The sequence below is a fragment of the Lithobates pipiens genome, unplaced genomic scaffold (genome assembly GCF_037356315.1).
Source record: "Lithobates pipiens isolate NorthernLeopardFrog02 unplaced genomic scaffold, aLitPip1_a1.2 Scaffold_19, whole genome shotgun sequence".
In the NCBI taxonomy this organism is placed as follows: domain Eukaryota; kingdom Metazoa; phylum Chordata; class Amphibia; order Anura; family Ranidae; genus Lithobates; species Lithobates pipiens.
In genome coordinates this window covers 13,695,415-13,709,493 of record NW_027507764.1, presented here as the reverse complement: position 1 = coordinate 13,709,493, position 14,079 = coordinate 13,695,415, and the positions used below count along the sequence as shown (strand labels likewise).

The following is a 14,079-nucleotide window of genomic DNA, read 5'->3' as shown; positions in this document are numbered from 1 at the left end:
CTTTTCACAAGCATGGCAGCACACCGCACTTTGTCGTGTCGTCTCTCCTCTCGCTTGCTCTCCTCAAGCCCGTCCCTGCCTCCTGCTGCTTTGCTCCCTCTTTAACCTCTTCCTGCCTGCACCTTCTCACGCACACACCACATCCTCAGCCTTGCTTCCACGGCTCCTTTCTGGCTTCCCCTGGCCTGACTTTAACCCTTTTCGCTGACAAGGCTTTGCACCACAGGAAGAAGAAGAGCAGCAGGTTGCATGTAGCGCGGGGCCTTATGCCTGCACTTGTTTACGCCTTCGCTCTCCTAGCAGGTGGCCAGCCCATGGATCTCCAGAACCTGCCTTCTGTTCCGTTGGCTACTGGAAGCTGACTGCTGGGGAGGAAGCCAGTACATCTACCCCCCTGGCTACCGGAGGACCCCTCACCTATACCAGGCACCATGCCTCACCAGTGGCTGCAGTCAAGCAACTGCTTGACTTGCCCACTAGGTAGACCTTTTCCTGTAGAGTTGCTCCATACCCCACATGTGCCGCCTTACTCAGCCAACTTCTTTTCAATAGGCCTGGAGACCAACATGCATGATGCACCCCTTTCAAGGACTTCAGAGAAGGCTTAGAACACTTGATGCAACTTGACTGAGAAGTCTGGCCCATTACAGTTCAACGTGAACAATGGTCATATCCTGACCCAAACGACCACTGATTGGCTTCCCAGGATTACCTCTACAAGGTAGCAGTTCATGTTGGCCTTTGAGTTGCCATCTCATCCCTTTAAATCCAAACGCATCTGAATTGCACAGATTCTTTGGCTGATTAAGGTGGTAATTAAACTCACTTGTTGCCTTATCTGCATTTAATTAGCCTCAGAACCTGTGTAATTCAGATGTGTTTGGGTTTAAAGGGATGAGGTGGCAACCCTAGTTGGCCTCGTGCAAGTGCTGCCTGATCACCCGAAACGCAGCCTTCCCCTATATTTATATGACCGGTGGGTAGGCTAGATCCAAAAAAAACAGCAGCGCACGCATTACCTCTTTCCCTCCAAGCCTGGGGCAGCCGCTAACTAAAACCGCGCTCCTGTAGGCAACCTGCTGCCTACACCTTAGCCGCTTCAGGGTGCCGGTTTGACGAGGGGTCGGCTCTGTGGCTTCTCTCTGGCTTTGGCAGTCGGCGTGCGTGTTTCCCGTGCTGTCCCCCAGCCTGGAGATCGCTGTGGAATGTGTTGGCGCAAGGGCGACTAAAGAGCAGGAGTGATGGCACCAAAAGGTCTCAGGAGAGTGCTGGAAAATGGCTGGGCCGTGGAGCCTAAGCAGGATGTAGGATGGGGGCTAGCTAGGTGGGGGTTGCGCCTGGCCGTTGTTTTGCTGCTATAGGGGACTGGATGCGTGGCAATCTCCTGAGGGAGGGAGGTAGAGAGAAGAAAGTGTATTTTTGAAAGAAGGGGTGAGATTGTATAAGTGGGCTTGTAAAAAGTGTAGGCTTGGTTGGGCAGGGGTGATTTTGTAGGAGCTAGGTGTGCAGGAGGGCTTGCAGAGAGGGAGAGCGCTTTGGGTAAAAGTGAATGTAAAAAGAGGCATTATGGGAGAGTGACTGACCCCTGGTGGAAGAAAAGCAAAAGCCTACAGCACCTGGTATTCCCAGGCGGTCTCCCATCCAAGTACTAACCAGGCCCGACCCTGCTTAGCTTCCGAGATCAGACGAGAGCGGGCGCATTCAGGGTGGTGTGGCCGTAGGCGAAGCTCATGGTCTCTTTCAAGCTTCTTGTACTTGTCACCGGCAGCCTGGCTCCGCCTTTCCTTGACTTTACTACAATCAGCTGTGCCTTTTCACAAGCATGGCAGCACACCGCACTTTGTCGTGTCGTCTCTCCTCTCGCTTGCTCTCCTCAAGCCCGTCCCTGCCTCCTGCTGCTTTGCTCCCTCTTTAACCTCTTCCTGCCTGCACCTTCTCACGCACACACCACATCCTCAGCCTTGCTTCCACGGCTCCTTTCTGGCTTCCCCTGGCCTGACTTTAACCCTTTTCGCTGACAAGGCTTTGCACCACAGGAAGAAGAAGAAGAGCAGCAGGTTGCATGTAGCGCGGGGCCTTATGCCTGCACTTGTTTACGCCTTCGCTCTCCTAGCAGGTGGCCAGCCCATGGATCTCCAGAACCTGCCTTCTGTTCCGTTGGCTACTGGAAGCTGACTGCTGGGGAGGAAGCCAGTACATCTACCCCCCTGGCTACCGGAGGACCCCTCACCTATACCAGGCACCATGCCTCACCAGTGGCTGCAGTCAAGCAACTGCTTGACTTGCCCACTAGGTAGACCTTTTCCTGTAGAGTTGCTCCATACCCCACATGTGCCGCCTTACTCAGCCAACTTCTTTTCAATAGGCCTGGAGACCAACATGCATGATGCACCCCTTTCAAGGACTTCAGAGAAGGCTTAGAACACTTGATGCAACTTGACTGAGAAGTCTGGCCCATTACAGTTCAACGTGAACAATGGTCATATCCTGACCCAAACGACCACTGATTGGCTTCCCAGGATTACCTCTACAAGGTAGCAGTTCATGTTGGCCTTTGAGTTGCCATCTCATCCCTTTAAATCCAAACGCATCTGAATTGCACAGATTCTTTGGCTGATTAAGGTGGTAATTAAACTCACTTGTTGCCTTATCTGCATTTAATTAGCCTCAGAACCTGTGTAATTCAGATGTGTTTGGGTTTAAAGGGATGAGGTGGCAACCCTAGTTGGCCTCGTGCAAATGCTGCCTGATCACCCGAAACGCAGCCTTCCCCTATATTTATATGACCGGTGGGTAGGCTAGATCCAAAAAAACCAGCAGCGCACGCATTACCTCTTTCCCTCCAAGCCTGGGGCAGCCGCTAACTAAAACCGCGCTCCTGTAGGCAACCTGCTGCCTACACCTTAGCCGCTTCAGGGTGCCGGTTTGACGAGGGGTCGGCTCTGTGGCTTCTCTCTGGCTTTGGCAGTCGGCGTGCGTGTTTCCCGTGCTGTCCCCCAGCCTGGAGATCGCTGTGGAATGTGTTGGCGCAAGGGCGACTAAAGAGCAGGAGTGATGGCACCAAAAGGTCTCAGGAGAGTGCTGGAAAATGGCTGGGCCGTGGAGCCTAAGCAGGATGTAGGATGGGGGCTAGCTAGGTGGGGGTTGCGCCTGGCCGTTGTTTTGCTGCTATAGGGGACTGGATGCGTGGCAATCTCCTGAGGGAGGGAGGTAGAGAGAAGAAAGTGTATTTTTGAAAGAAGGGGTGAGATTGTATAAGTGGGCTTGTAAAAAGTGTAGGCTTGGTTGGGCAGGGGTGATTTTGTAGGAGCTAGGTGTGCAGGAGGGCTTGCAGAGAGGGAGAGCGCTTTGGGTAAAAGTGAATGTAAAAAGAGGCATTATGGGAGAGTGACTGACCCCTGGTGGAAGAAAAGCAAAAGCCTACAGCACCTGGTATTCCCAGGCGGTCTCCCATCCAAGTACTAACCAGGCCCGACCCTGCTTAGCTTCCGAGATCAGACGAGAGCGGGCGCATTCAGGGTGGTGTGGCCGTAGGCGAAGCTCATGGTCTCTTTCAAGCTTCTTGTACTTGTCACCGGCAGCCTGGCTCCGCCTTTCCTTGACTTTACTACAATCAGCTGTGCCTTTTCACAAGCATGGCAGCACACCGCACTTTGTCGTGTCGTCTCTCCTCTCGCTTGCTCTCCTCAAGCCCGTCCCTGCCTCCTGCTGCTTTGCTCCCTCTTTAACCTCTTCCTGCCTGCACCTTCTCACGCACACACCACATCCTCAGCCTTGCTTCCACGGCTCCTTTCTGGCTTCCCCTGGCCTGACTTTAACCCTTTTCGCTGACAAGGCTTTGCACCACAGGAAGAAGAAGAGCAGCAGGTTGCATGTAGCGCGGGGCCTTATGCCTGCACTTGTTTACGCCTTCGCTCTCCTAGCAGGTGGCCAGCCCATGGATCTCCAGAACCTGCCTTCTGTTCCGTTGGCTACTGGAAGCTGACTGCTGGGGAGGAAGCCAGTACATCTACCCCCCTGGCTACCGGAGGACCCCTCACCTATACCAGGCACCATGCCTCACCAGTGGCTGCAGTCAAGCAACTGCTTGACTTGCCCACTAGGTAGACCTTTTCCTGTAGAGTTGCTCCATACCCCACATGTGCCGCCTTACTCAGCCAACTTCTTTTCAATAGGCCTGGAGACCAACATGCATGATGCACCCCTTTCAAGGACTTCAGAGAAGGCTTAGAACACTTGATGCAACTTGACTGAGAAGTCTGGCCCATTACAGTTCAACGTGAACAATGGTCATATCCTGACCCAAACGACCACTGATTGGCTTCCCAGGATTACCTCTACAAGGTAGCAGTTCATGTTGGCCTTTGAGTTGCCATCTCATCCCTTTAAATCCAAACGCATCTGAATTGCACAGATTCTTTGGCTGATTAAGGTGGTAATTAAACTCACTTGTTGCCTTATCTGCATTTAATTAGCCTCAGAACCTGTGTAATTCAGATGTGTTTGGGTTTAAAGGGATGAGGTGGCAACCCTAGTTGGCCTCGTGCAAGTGCTGCCTGATCACCCGAAACCCAGCCTTCCCCTATATTTATATGACCGGTGGGTAGGCTAGATCCAAAAAAACCAGCAGCGCACGCATTACCTCTTTCCCTCCAAGCCTGGGGCAGCCGCTAACTAAAACCGCGCTCCTGTAGGCAACCTGCTGCCTACACCTTAGCCGCTTCAGGGTGCCGGTTTGACGAGGGGTCGGCTCTGTGGCTTCTCTCTGGCTTTGGCAGTCGGCGTGCGTGTTTCCCGTGCTGTCCCCCAGCCTGGAGATCGCTGTGGAATGTGTTGGCGCAAGGGCGACTAAAGAGCAGGAGTGATGGCACCAAAAGGTCTCAGGAGAGTGCTGGAAAATGGCTGGGCCGTGGAGCCTAAGCAGGATGTAGGATGGGGGCTAGCTAGGTGGGGGTTGCGCCTGGCCGTTGTTTTGCTGCTATAGGGGACTGGATGCGTGGCAATCTCCTGAGGGAGGGAGGTAGAGAGAAGAAAGTGTATTTTTGAAAGAAGGGGTGAGATTGTATAAGTGGGCTTGTAAAAAGTGTAGGCTTGGTTGGGCAGGGGTGATTTTGTAGGATGTAGGTGTGCAGGAGGGCTTGCAGAGAGGGAGAGCGCTTTGGGTAAAAGTGAATGTAAAAAGAGGCATTATGGGAGAGTGACTGACCCCTGGTGGAAGAAAAGCAAAAGCCTACAGCACCTGGTATTCCCAGGCGGTCTCCCATCCAAGTACTAACCAGGCCCGACCCTGCTTAGCTTCCGAGATCAGACGAGAGCAGGCGCATTCAGGGTGGTGTGGCCGTAGGCGAAGCTCATGGTCTCTTTCAAGCTTCTTGTACTTGTCACCGGCAGCCTGGCTCCGCCTTTCCTTGACTTTACTACAATCAGCTGTGCCTTTTCACAAGCATGGCAGCACACCGCACTTTGTCGTGTCGTCTCTCCTCTCGCTTGCTCTCCTCAAGCCCGTCCCTGCCTCCTGCTGCTTTGCTCCCTCTTTAACCTCTTCCTGCCTGCACCTTCTCACGCACACACCACATCCTCAGCCTTGCTTCCACGGCTCCTTTCTGGCTTCCCCTGGCCTGACTTTAACCCTTTTCGCTGACAAGGCTTTGCACCACAGGAAGAAGAAGAAGAGCAGCAGGTTGCATGTAGCGCGGGGCCTTATGCCTGCACTTGTTTACGCCTTCGCTCTCCTAGCAGGTGGCCAGCCCATGGATCTCCAGAACCTGCCTTCTGTTCCGTTGGCTACTGGAAGCTGACTGCTGGGGAGGAAGCCAGTACATCTACCCCCCTGGCTACCGGAGGACCCCTCACCTATACCAGGCACCATGCCTCACCAGTGGCTGCAGTCAAGCAACTGCTTGACTTGCCCACTAGGTAGACCTTTTCCTGTAGAGTTGCTCCATACCCCACATGTGCCGCCTTACTCAGCCAACTTCTTTTCAATAGGCCTGGAGACCAACATGCATGATGCACCCCTTTCAAGGACTTCAGAGAAGGCTTAGAACACTTGATGCAACTTGACTGAGAAGTCTGGCCCATTACAGTTCAACGTGAACAATGGTCATATCCTGACCCAAACGACCACTGATTGGCTTCCCAGGATTACCTCTACAAGGTAGCAGTTCATGTTGGCCTTTGAGTTGCCATCTCATCCCTATAAATCCAAACGCATCTGAATTGCACAGATTCTTTGGCTGATTAAGGTGGTAATTAAACTCACTTGTTGCCTTATCTGCATTTAATTAGCCTCAGAACCTGTGTAATTCAGATGTGTTTGGGTTTAAAGGGATGAGGTGGCAACCCTAGTTGGCCTCGTGCAAGTGCTGCCTGATCACCCGAAACGCAGCCTTCCCCTATATTTATATGACCGGTGGGTAGGCTAGATCCAAAAAAACCAGCAGCGCACGCATTACCTCTTTCCCTCCAAGCCTGGGGCAGCCGCTAACTAAAACCGCGCTCCTGTAGGCAACCTGCTGCCTACACCTTAGCCGCTTCAGGGTGCCGGTTTGACGAGGGGTCGGCTCTGTGGCTTCTCTCTGGCTTTGGCAGTCGGCGTGCGTGTTTCCCGTGCTGTCCCCCAGCCTGGAGATCGCTGTGGAATGTGTTGGCGCAAGGGCGACTAAAGAGCAGGAGTGATGGCACCAAAAGGTCTCAGGAGAGTGCTGGAAAATGGCTGGGCCGTGGAGCCTAAGCAGGATGTAGGATGGGGGCTAGCTAGGTGGGGGTTGCGCCTGGCCGTTGTTTTGCTGCTATAGGGGACTGGATGCGTGGCAATCTCCTGAGGGAGGGAGGTAGAGAGAAGAAAGTGTATTTTTGAAAGAAGGGGTGAGATTGTATAAGTGGGCTTGTAAAAAGTGTAGGCTTGGTTGGGCAGGGGTGATTTTGTAGGATGTAGGTGTGCAGGAGGGCTTGCAGAGAGGGAGAGCGCTTTGGGTAAAAGTGAATGTAAAAAGAGGCATTATGGGAGAGTGACTGACCCCTGGTGGAAGAAAAGCAAAAGCCTACAGCACCTGGTATTCCCAGGCGGTCTCCCATCCAAGTACTAACCAGGCCCGACCCTGCTTAGCTTCCGAGATCAGACGAGAGCGGGCGCATTCAGGGTGGTGTGGCCGTAGGTGAAGCTCATGGTCTCTTTCAAGCTTCTTGTACTTGTCACCGGCAGCCTGGCTCTGCCTTTCCTTGACTTTACTACAATCAGCTGTGCCTTTTCACAAGCATGGCAGCACACCGCACTTTGTCGTGTCGTCTCTCCTCTCGCTTGCTCTCCTCAAGCCCGTCCCTGCCTCCTGCTGCTTTGCTCCCTCTTTAACCTCTTCCTGCCTGCACCTTCTCACGCACACACCACATCCTCAGCCTTGCTTCCACGGCTCCTTTCTGGCTTCCCCTGGCCTGACTTTAACCCTTTTCGCTGACAAGGCTTTGCACCACAGGAAGAAGAAGAAGAGCAGCAGGTTGCATGTAGCGCGGGGCCTTATGCCTGCACTTGTTTACGCCTTCGCTCTCCTAGCAGGTGGCCAGCCCATGGATCTCCAGAACCTGCCTTCTGTTCCGTTGGCTACTGGAAGCTGACTGCTGGGGAGGAAGCCAGTACATCTACCCCCCTGGCTACCGGAGGACCCCTCACCTATACCAGGCACCATGCCTCACCAGTGGCTGCAGTCAAGCAACTGCTTGACTTGCCCACTAGGTAGACCTTTTCCTCTAGAGTTGCTCCATACCCCACATGTGCCGCCTTACTCAGCCAACTTCTTTTCAATAGGCCTGGAGACCAACATGCATGATGCACCCCTTTCAAGGACTTCAGAGAAGGCTTAGAACACTTGATGCAACTTGACTGAGAAGTCTGGCCCATTACAGTTCAACGTGAACAATGGTCATATCCTGACCCAAACGACCACTGATTGGCTTCCCAGGATTACCTCTACAAGGTAGCAGTTCATGTTGGCCTTTGAGTTGCCATCTCATCCCTTTAAATCCAAACGCATCTGAATTGCACAGATTCTTTGGCTGATTAAGGTGGTAATTAAACTCACTTGTTGCCTTATCTGCATTTAATTAGCCTCAGAACCTGTGTAATTCAGATGTGTTTGGGTTTAAAGGGATGAGGTGGCAACCCTAGTTGGCCTCGTGCAAGTGCTGCCTGATCACCCGAAACGCAGCCTTCCCCTATATTTATATGACCGGTGGGTAGGCTAGATCCAAAAAAACCAGCAGCGCACGCATTACCTCTTTCCCTCCAAGCCTGGGGCAGCCGCTAACTAAAACCGCGCTCCTGTAGGCAACCTGCTGCCTACACCTTAGCCGCTTCAGGGTGCCGGTTTGACGAGGGGTCGGCTCTGTGGCTTCTCTCTGGCTTTGGCAGTCGGCGTGCGTGTTTCCCGTGCTGTCCCCCAGCCTGGAGATCGCTGTGGAATGTGTTGGCGCAAGGGCGACTAAAGAGCAGGAGTGATGGCACCAAAAGGTCTCAGGAGAGTGCTGGAAAATGGCTGGGCCGTGGAGCCTAAGCAGGATGTAGGATGGGGGCTAGCTAGGTGGGGGTTGCGCCTGGCCGTTGTTTTGCTGCTATAGGGGACTGGATGCGTGGCAATCTCCTGAGGGAGGGAGGTAGAGAGAAGAAAGTGTATTTTTGAAAGAAGGGGTGAGATTGTATAAGTGGGCTTGTAAAAAGTGTAGGCTTGGTTGGGCAGGGGTGATTTTGTAGGATGTAGGTGTGCAGGAGGGCTTGCAGAGAGGGAGAGCGCTTTGGGTAAAAGTGAATGTAAAAAGAGGCATTATGGGAGAGTGACTGACCCCTGGTGGAAGAAAAGCAAAAGCCTACAGCACCTGGTATTCCCAGGCGGTCTCCCATCCAAGTACTAACCAGGCCCGACCCTGCTTAGCTTCCGAGATCAGACGAGAGCGGGCGCATTCAGGGTGGTGTGGCCGTAGGTGAAGCTCATGGTCTCTTTCAAGCTTCTTGTACTTGTCACCGGCAGCCTGGCTCTGCCTTTCCTTGACTTTACTACAATCAGCTGTGCCTTTTCACAAGCATGGCAGCACACCGCACTTTGTCGTGTCGTCTCTCCTCTCGCTTGCTCTCCTCAAGCCCGTCCCTGCCTCCTGCTGCTTTGCTCCCTCTTTAACCTCTTCCTGCCTGCACCTTCTCACGCACACACCACATCCTCAGCCTTGCTTCCACGGCTCCTTTCTGGCTTCCCCTGGCCTGACTTTAACCCTTTTCGCTGACAAGGCTTTGCACCACAGGAAGAAGAAGAGCAGCAGGTTGCATGTAGCGCGGGGCCTTATGCCTGCACTTGTTTACGCCTTCGCTCTCCTAGCAGGTGGCCAGCCCATGGATCTCCAGAACCTGCCTTCTGTTCCGTTGGCTACTGGAAGCTGACTGCTGGGGAGGAAGCCAGTACATCTACCCCCCTGGCTACCGGAGGACCCCTCACCTATACCAGGCACCATGCCTCACCAGTGGCTGCAGTCAAGCAACTGCTTGACTTGCCCACTAGGTAGACCTTTTCCTGTAGAGTTGCTCCATACCCCACATGTGCCGCCTTACTCAGCCAACTTCTTTTCAATAGGCCTGGAGACCAACATGCATGATGCACCCCTTTCAAGGACTTCAGAGAAGGCTTAGAACACTTGATGCAACTTGACTGAGAAGTCTGGCCCATTACAGTTCAACGTGAACAATGGTCATATCCTGACCCAAACGACCACTGATTGGCTTCCCAGGATTACCTCTACAAGGTAGCAGTTCATGTTGGCCTTTGAGTTGCCATCTCATCCCTTTAAATCCAAACGCATCTGAATTGCACAGATTCTTTGGCTGATTAAGGTGGTAATTAAACTCACTTGTTGCCTTATCTGCATTTAATTAGCCTCAGAACCTGTGTAATTCAGATGTGTTTGGGTTTAAAGGGATGAGGTGGCAACCCTAGTTGGCCTCGTGCAAGTGCTGCCTGATCACCCGAAACGCAGCCTTCCCCTATATTTATATGACCGGTGGGTAGGCTAGATCCAAAAAAACCAGCAGCGCACGCATTACCTCTTTCCCTCCAAGCCTGGGGCAGCCGCTAACTAAAACCGCGCTCCTGTAGGCAACCTGCTGCCTACACCTTAGCCGCTTCAGGGTGCCGGTTTGACGAGGGGTCGGCTCTGTGGCTTCTCTCTGGCTTTGGCAGTCGGCGTGCGTGTTTCCCGTGCTGTCCCCCAGCCTGGAGATCGCTGTGGAATGTGTTGGCGCAAGGGCGACTAAAGAGCAGGAGTGATGGCACCAAAAGGTCTCAGGAGAGTGCTGGAAAATGGCTGGGCCGTGGAGCCTAAGCAGGATGTAGGATGGGGGCTAGCTAGGTGGGGGTTGCGCCTGGCCGTTGTTTTGCTGCTATAGGGGACTGGATGCGTGGCAATCTCCTGAGGGAGGGAGGTAGAGAGAAGAAAGTGTATTTTTGAAAGAAGGGGTGAGATTGTATAAGTGGGCTTGTAAAAAGTGTAGGCTTGGTTGGGCAGGGGTGATTTTGTAGGATGTAGGTGTGCAGGAGGGCTTGCAGAGAGGGAGAGCGCTTTGGGTAAAAGTGAATGTAAAAAGAGGCATTATGGGAGAGTGACTGACCCCTGGTGGAAGAAAAGCAAAAGCCTACAGCACCTGGTATTCCCAGGCGGTCTCCCATCCAAGTACTAACCAGGCCCGACCCTGCTTAGCTTCCGAGATCAGACGAGAGCGGGCGCATTCAGGGTGGTGTGGCCGTAGGTGAAGCTCATGGTCTCTTTCAAGCTTCTTGTACTTGTCACCGGCAGCCTGGCTCTGCCTTTCCTTGACTTTACTACAATCAGCTGTGCCTTTTCACAAGCATGGCAGCACACGGCACTTTGTCGTGTCGTCTCTCCTCTCGCTTGCTCTCCTCAAGCCCGTCCCTGCCTCCTGCTGCTTTGCTCCCTCTTTAACCTCTTCCTGCCTGCACCTTCTCACGCACACACCACATCCTCAGCCTTGCTTCCACGGCTCCTTTCTGGCTTCCCCTGGCCTGACTTTAACCCTTTTCGCTGACAAGGCTTTGCACCACAGGAAGAAGAAGAGCAGCAGGTTGCATGTAGCGCGGGGCCTTATGCCTGCACTTGTTTACGCCTTCGCTCTCCTAGCAGGTGGCCAGCCCATGGATCTCCAGAACCTGCCTTCTGTTCCGTTGGCTACTGGAAGCTGACTGCTGGGGAGGAAGCCAGTACATCTACCCCCCTGGCTACCGGAGGACCCCTCACCTATACCAGGCACCATGCCTCACCAGTGGCTGCAGTCAAGCAACTGCTTGACTTGCCCACTAGGTAGACCTTTTCCTGTAGAGTTGCTCCATACCCCACATGTGCCGCCTTACTCAGCCAACTTCTTTTCAATAGGCCTGGAGACCAACATGCATGATGCACCCCTTTCAAGGACTTCAGAGAAGGCTTAGAACACTTGATGCAACTTGACTGAGAAGTCTGGCCCATTACAGTTCAACGTGAACAATGGTCATATCCTGACCCAAACGACCACTGATTGGCTTCCCAGGATTACCTCTACAAGGTAGCAGTTCATGTTGGCCTTTGAGTTGCCATCTCATCCCTTTAAATCCAAACGCATCTGAATTGCACAGATTCTTTGGCTGATTAAGGTGGTAATTAAACTCACTTGTTGCCTTATCTGCATTTAATTAGCCTCAGAACCTGTGTAATTCAGATGTGTTTGGGTTTAAAGGGATGAGGTGGCAACCCTAGTTGGCCTCGTGCAAGTGCTGCCTGATCACCCGAAACGCAGCCTTCCCCTATATTTATATGACCGGTGGGTAGGCTAGATCCAAAAAAACCAGCAGCGCACGCATTACCTCTTTCCCTCCAAGCCTGGGGCAGCCGCTAACTAAAACCGCGCTCCTGTAGGCAACCTGCTGCCTACACCTTAGCCGCTTCAGGGTGCCGGTTTGACGAGGGGTCGGCTCTGTGGCTTCTCTCTGGCTTTGGCAGTCGGCGTGCGTGTTTCCCGTGCTGTCCCCCAGCCTGGAGATCGCTGTGGAATGTGTTGGCGCAAGGGCGACTAAAGAGCAGGAGTGATGGCACCAAAAGGTCTCAGGAGAGTGCTGGAAAATGGCTGGGCCGTGGAGCCTAAGCAGGATGTAGGATGGGGGCTAGCTAGGTGGGGGTTGCGCCTGGCCGTTGTTTTGCTGCTATAGGGGACTGGATGCGTGGCAATCTCCTGAGGGAGGGAGGTAGAGAGAAGAAAGTGTATTTTTGAAAGAAGGGGTGAGATTGTATAAGTGGGCTTGTAAAAAGTGTAGGCTTGGTTGGGCAGGGGTGATTTTGTAGGAGCTAGGTGTGCAGGAGGGCTTGCAGAGAGGGAGAGCGCTTTGGGTAAAAGTGAATGTAAAAAGAGGCATTATGGGAGAGTGACTGACCCCTGGTGGAAGAAAAGCAAAAGCCTACAGCACCTGGTATTCCCAGGCGGTCTCCCATCCAAGTACTAACCAGTAGTGATGGCCGAACGGTTCGCCCGGCGGTCGTTTCGCGGCGAATTTCCGACTTTCGCCGTCCGCGGGTTCGAACGCCTTTTTCCGTCGTTCGCCCCGGCGGACTTACGTGTTTAATGTATACAAGAACTTTAACCTTTCGTGACACGTTTATCATGTGTTACAGGACAACCAATTGAGACATGACAGCTCATGGACACTTGGACATTCCCCCTAACCTATAAATACACCCGATCCGGTGGCCATTTTACATTCTTTCTTCTGTCACTGTAGGGAAAGGATCCTGTGTGGAGTAGGGACAGAGAAAACGCTAGCTATTTGGTACACAAAAGTTCTTTTCAGGACTGGTATAGGTGTTAGGTCAGCAGCCTGAGTTTCTTTTGTCAGTTTAGATAAAGGGACAGAGCGCTGTATGCTGCTATTTTAGGGACAGCTCAGCCAGATTAGTCTTTCTTCATCATCATCATCATCATCATCATTAGCTGTTACTATCAGGTCCACAAAAGAGCTGTTCCAGCTAATCGTTCCAGCCTACTCTTTTTTGCCAATTTGTATAGGGACAGGCAGGAAGCAGTGTGTCAGGCAGTGAGGATAATTTTAAAGACTTGCTGTTACTATTAGTTCCACAAAGGTTCTTTTCAGGACTGGTATCAGTGGTACGGTAATAGGCTTGTACACGTATAATATTCTTTCTTCCAAATATAGAAAGAATATTATACTTGACTGCTGCCCTTCTGCTGCAGTCTGCTAATCATTCACAACTCACTTGTTCCACAAAGCTCTTTATCAGGACTGGTAACTTGGTCTGTCTAGGGTGCTACGGTACATAGGCTTGGGTGCGGTACAGTCTGCTGTTCTGTAAGGACCGCTATCGGTCCACAATACATAGGGTTGCCGTGCACTACTGCTGACCGCTGCCCTATACTGCAGCAGTCCTTCATTGGTATAGGGACTGACGTACAGTCTGCTAATCACTAACACACAACCTGCTTGGTCCACAAAAGTTCTTATAAGGACTGGTAACTTGGTATAGGGTGCTACGGTACATAGGCCTGAGTGCGTTACAGTCTGCTGTTCTGTAAGGACCGCTATCGGTCCACAATACATAGGGTTGCCGTGCACTACTGCTGACCGCTGCCCTATACTGCAGCAGTCCTTCAGCGGTATAGGGACTGACGCACAGTCTGCTAAACACTAACACACAACCTGCTTGGTCCACAAAAGTTTTTATAAGGACTGGTAACTTGGTATAGGGTGCTACGGTACATAGGCCTGAGTGCAGTACAGTCTGCTGTTCTGTAAGGACCGCTATCGGTCCACAATACATAGGGTTGCCGTGCACTACTGCTGACCGCTGCCCTATACTGCAGCAGTCCTTCAGCGGTATAGGGACTGACGTACAGTCTGCTAAACACTAATACACAACCTGCTTGGTCCACAAAAGTTCTTATAAGGACTGGTAACTTGGTATAGGGTGCTACGGTACATAGGCTTGAGTGCGGTACAGTCTGCTGTTCTGTAAGGACCGCTATCGGTCCACAATAGATAGGGTTGA

The 14,079-nt window shown here is 52.5% G+C and overlaps 6 non-coding genes across 6 annotated transcripts; all 6 read right to left on the bottom strand.

The window, feature by feature from the left end:
• Positions 1–1,604: 1,604 nt before the first annotated feature.
• LOC143998792 (5S ribosomal RNA) lies at positions 1,605–1,723 on the bottom strand. The gene has a single exon (XR_013277955.1). It is a non-coding gene; the product is annotated as a 5S ribosomal RNA (ribosomal RNA).
• Positions 1,724–3,417: 1,694 nt separating this feature from the next.
• Positions 3,418–3,536, bottom strand: LOC143998780 (5S ribosomal RNA). Its single transcript, XR_013277954.1, has one exon. It is a non-coding gene; the product is annotated as a 5S ribosomal RNA (ribosomal RNA).
• Positions 3,537–5,227: 1,691 nt separating this feature from the next.
• LOC143999603 (5S ribosomal RNA) lies at positions 5,228–5,346 on the bottom strand. The gene has a single exon (XR_013278070.1). It is a non-coding gene; the product is annotated as a 5S ribosomal RNA (ribosomal RNA).
• Positions 5,347–7,040: 1,694 nt separating this feature from the next.
• Positions 7,041–7,159, bottom strand: LOC143999613 (5S ribosomal RNA). Its single transcript, XR_013278078.1, has one exon. It is a non-coding gene; the product is annotated as a 5S ribosomal RNA (ribosomal RNA).
• A 1,694-nt stretch (positions 7,160–8,853) lies between these two features.
• Positions 8,854–8,972, bottom strand: LOC143999612 (5S ribosomal RNA). Its single transcript, XR_013278077.1, has one exon. It is a non-coding gene; the product is annotated as a 5S ribosomal RNA (ribosomal RNA).
• A 1,691-nt stretch (positions 8,973–10,663) lies between these two features.
• LOC143999611 (5S ribosomal RNA) lies at positions 10,664–10,782 on the bottom strand. Its single transcript, XR_013278076.1, has one exon. It is a non-coding gene; the product is annotated as a 5S ribosomal RNA (ribosomal RNA).
• Positions 10,783–14,079: the final 3,297 nt, after the last annotated feature.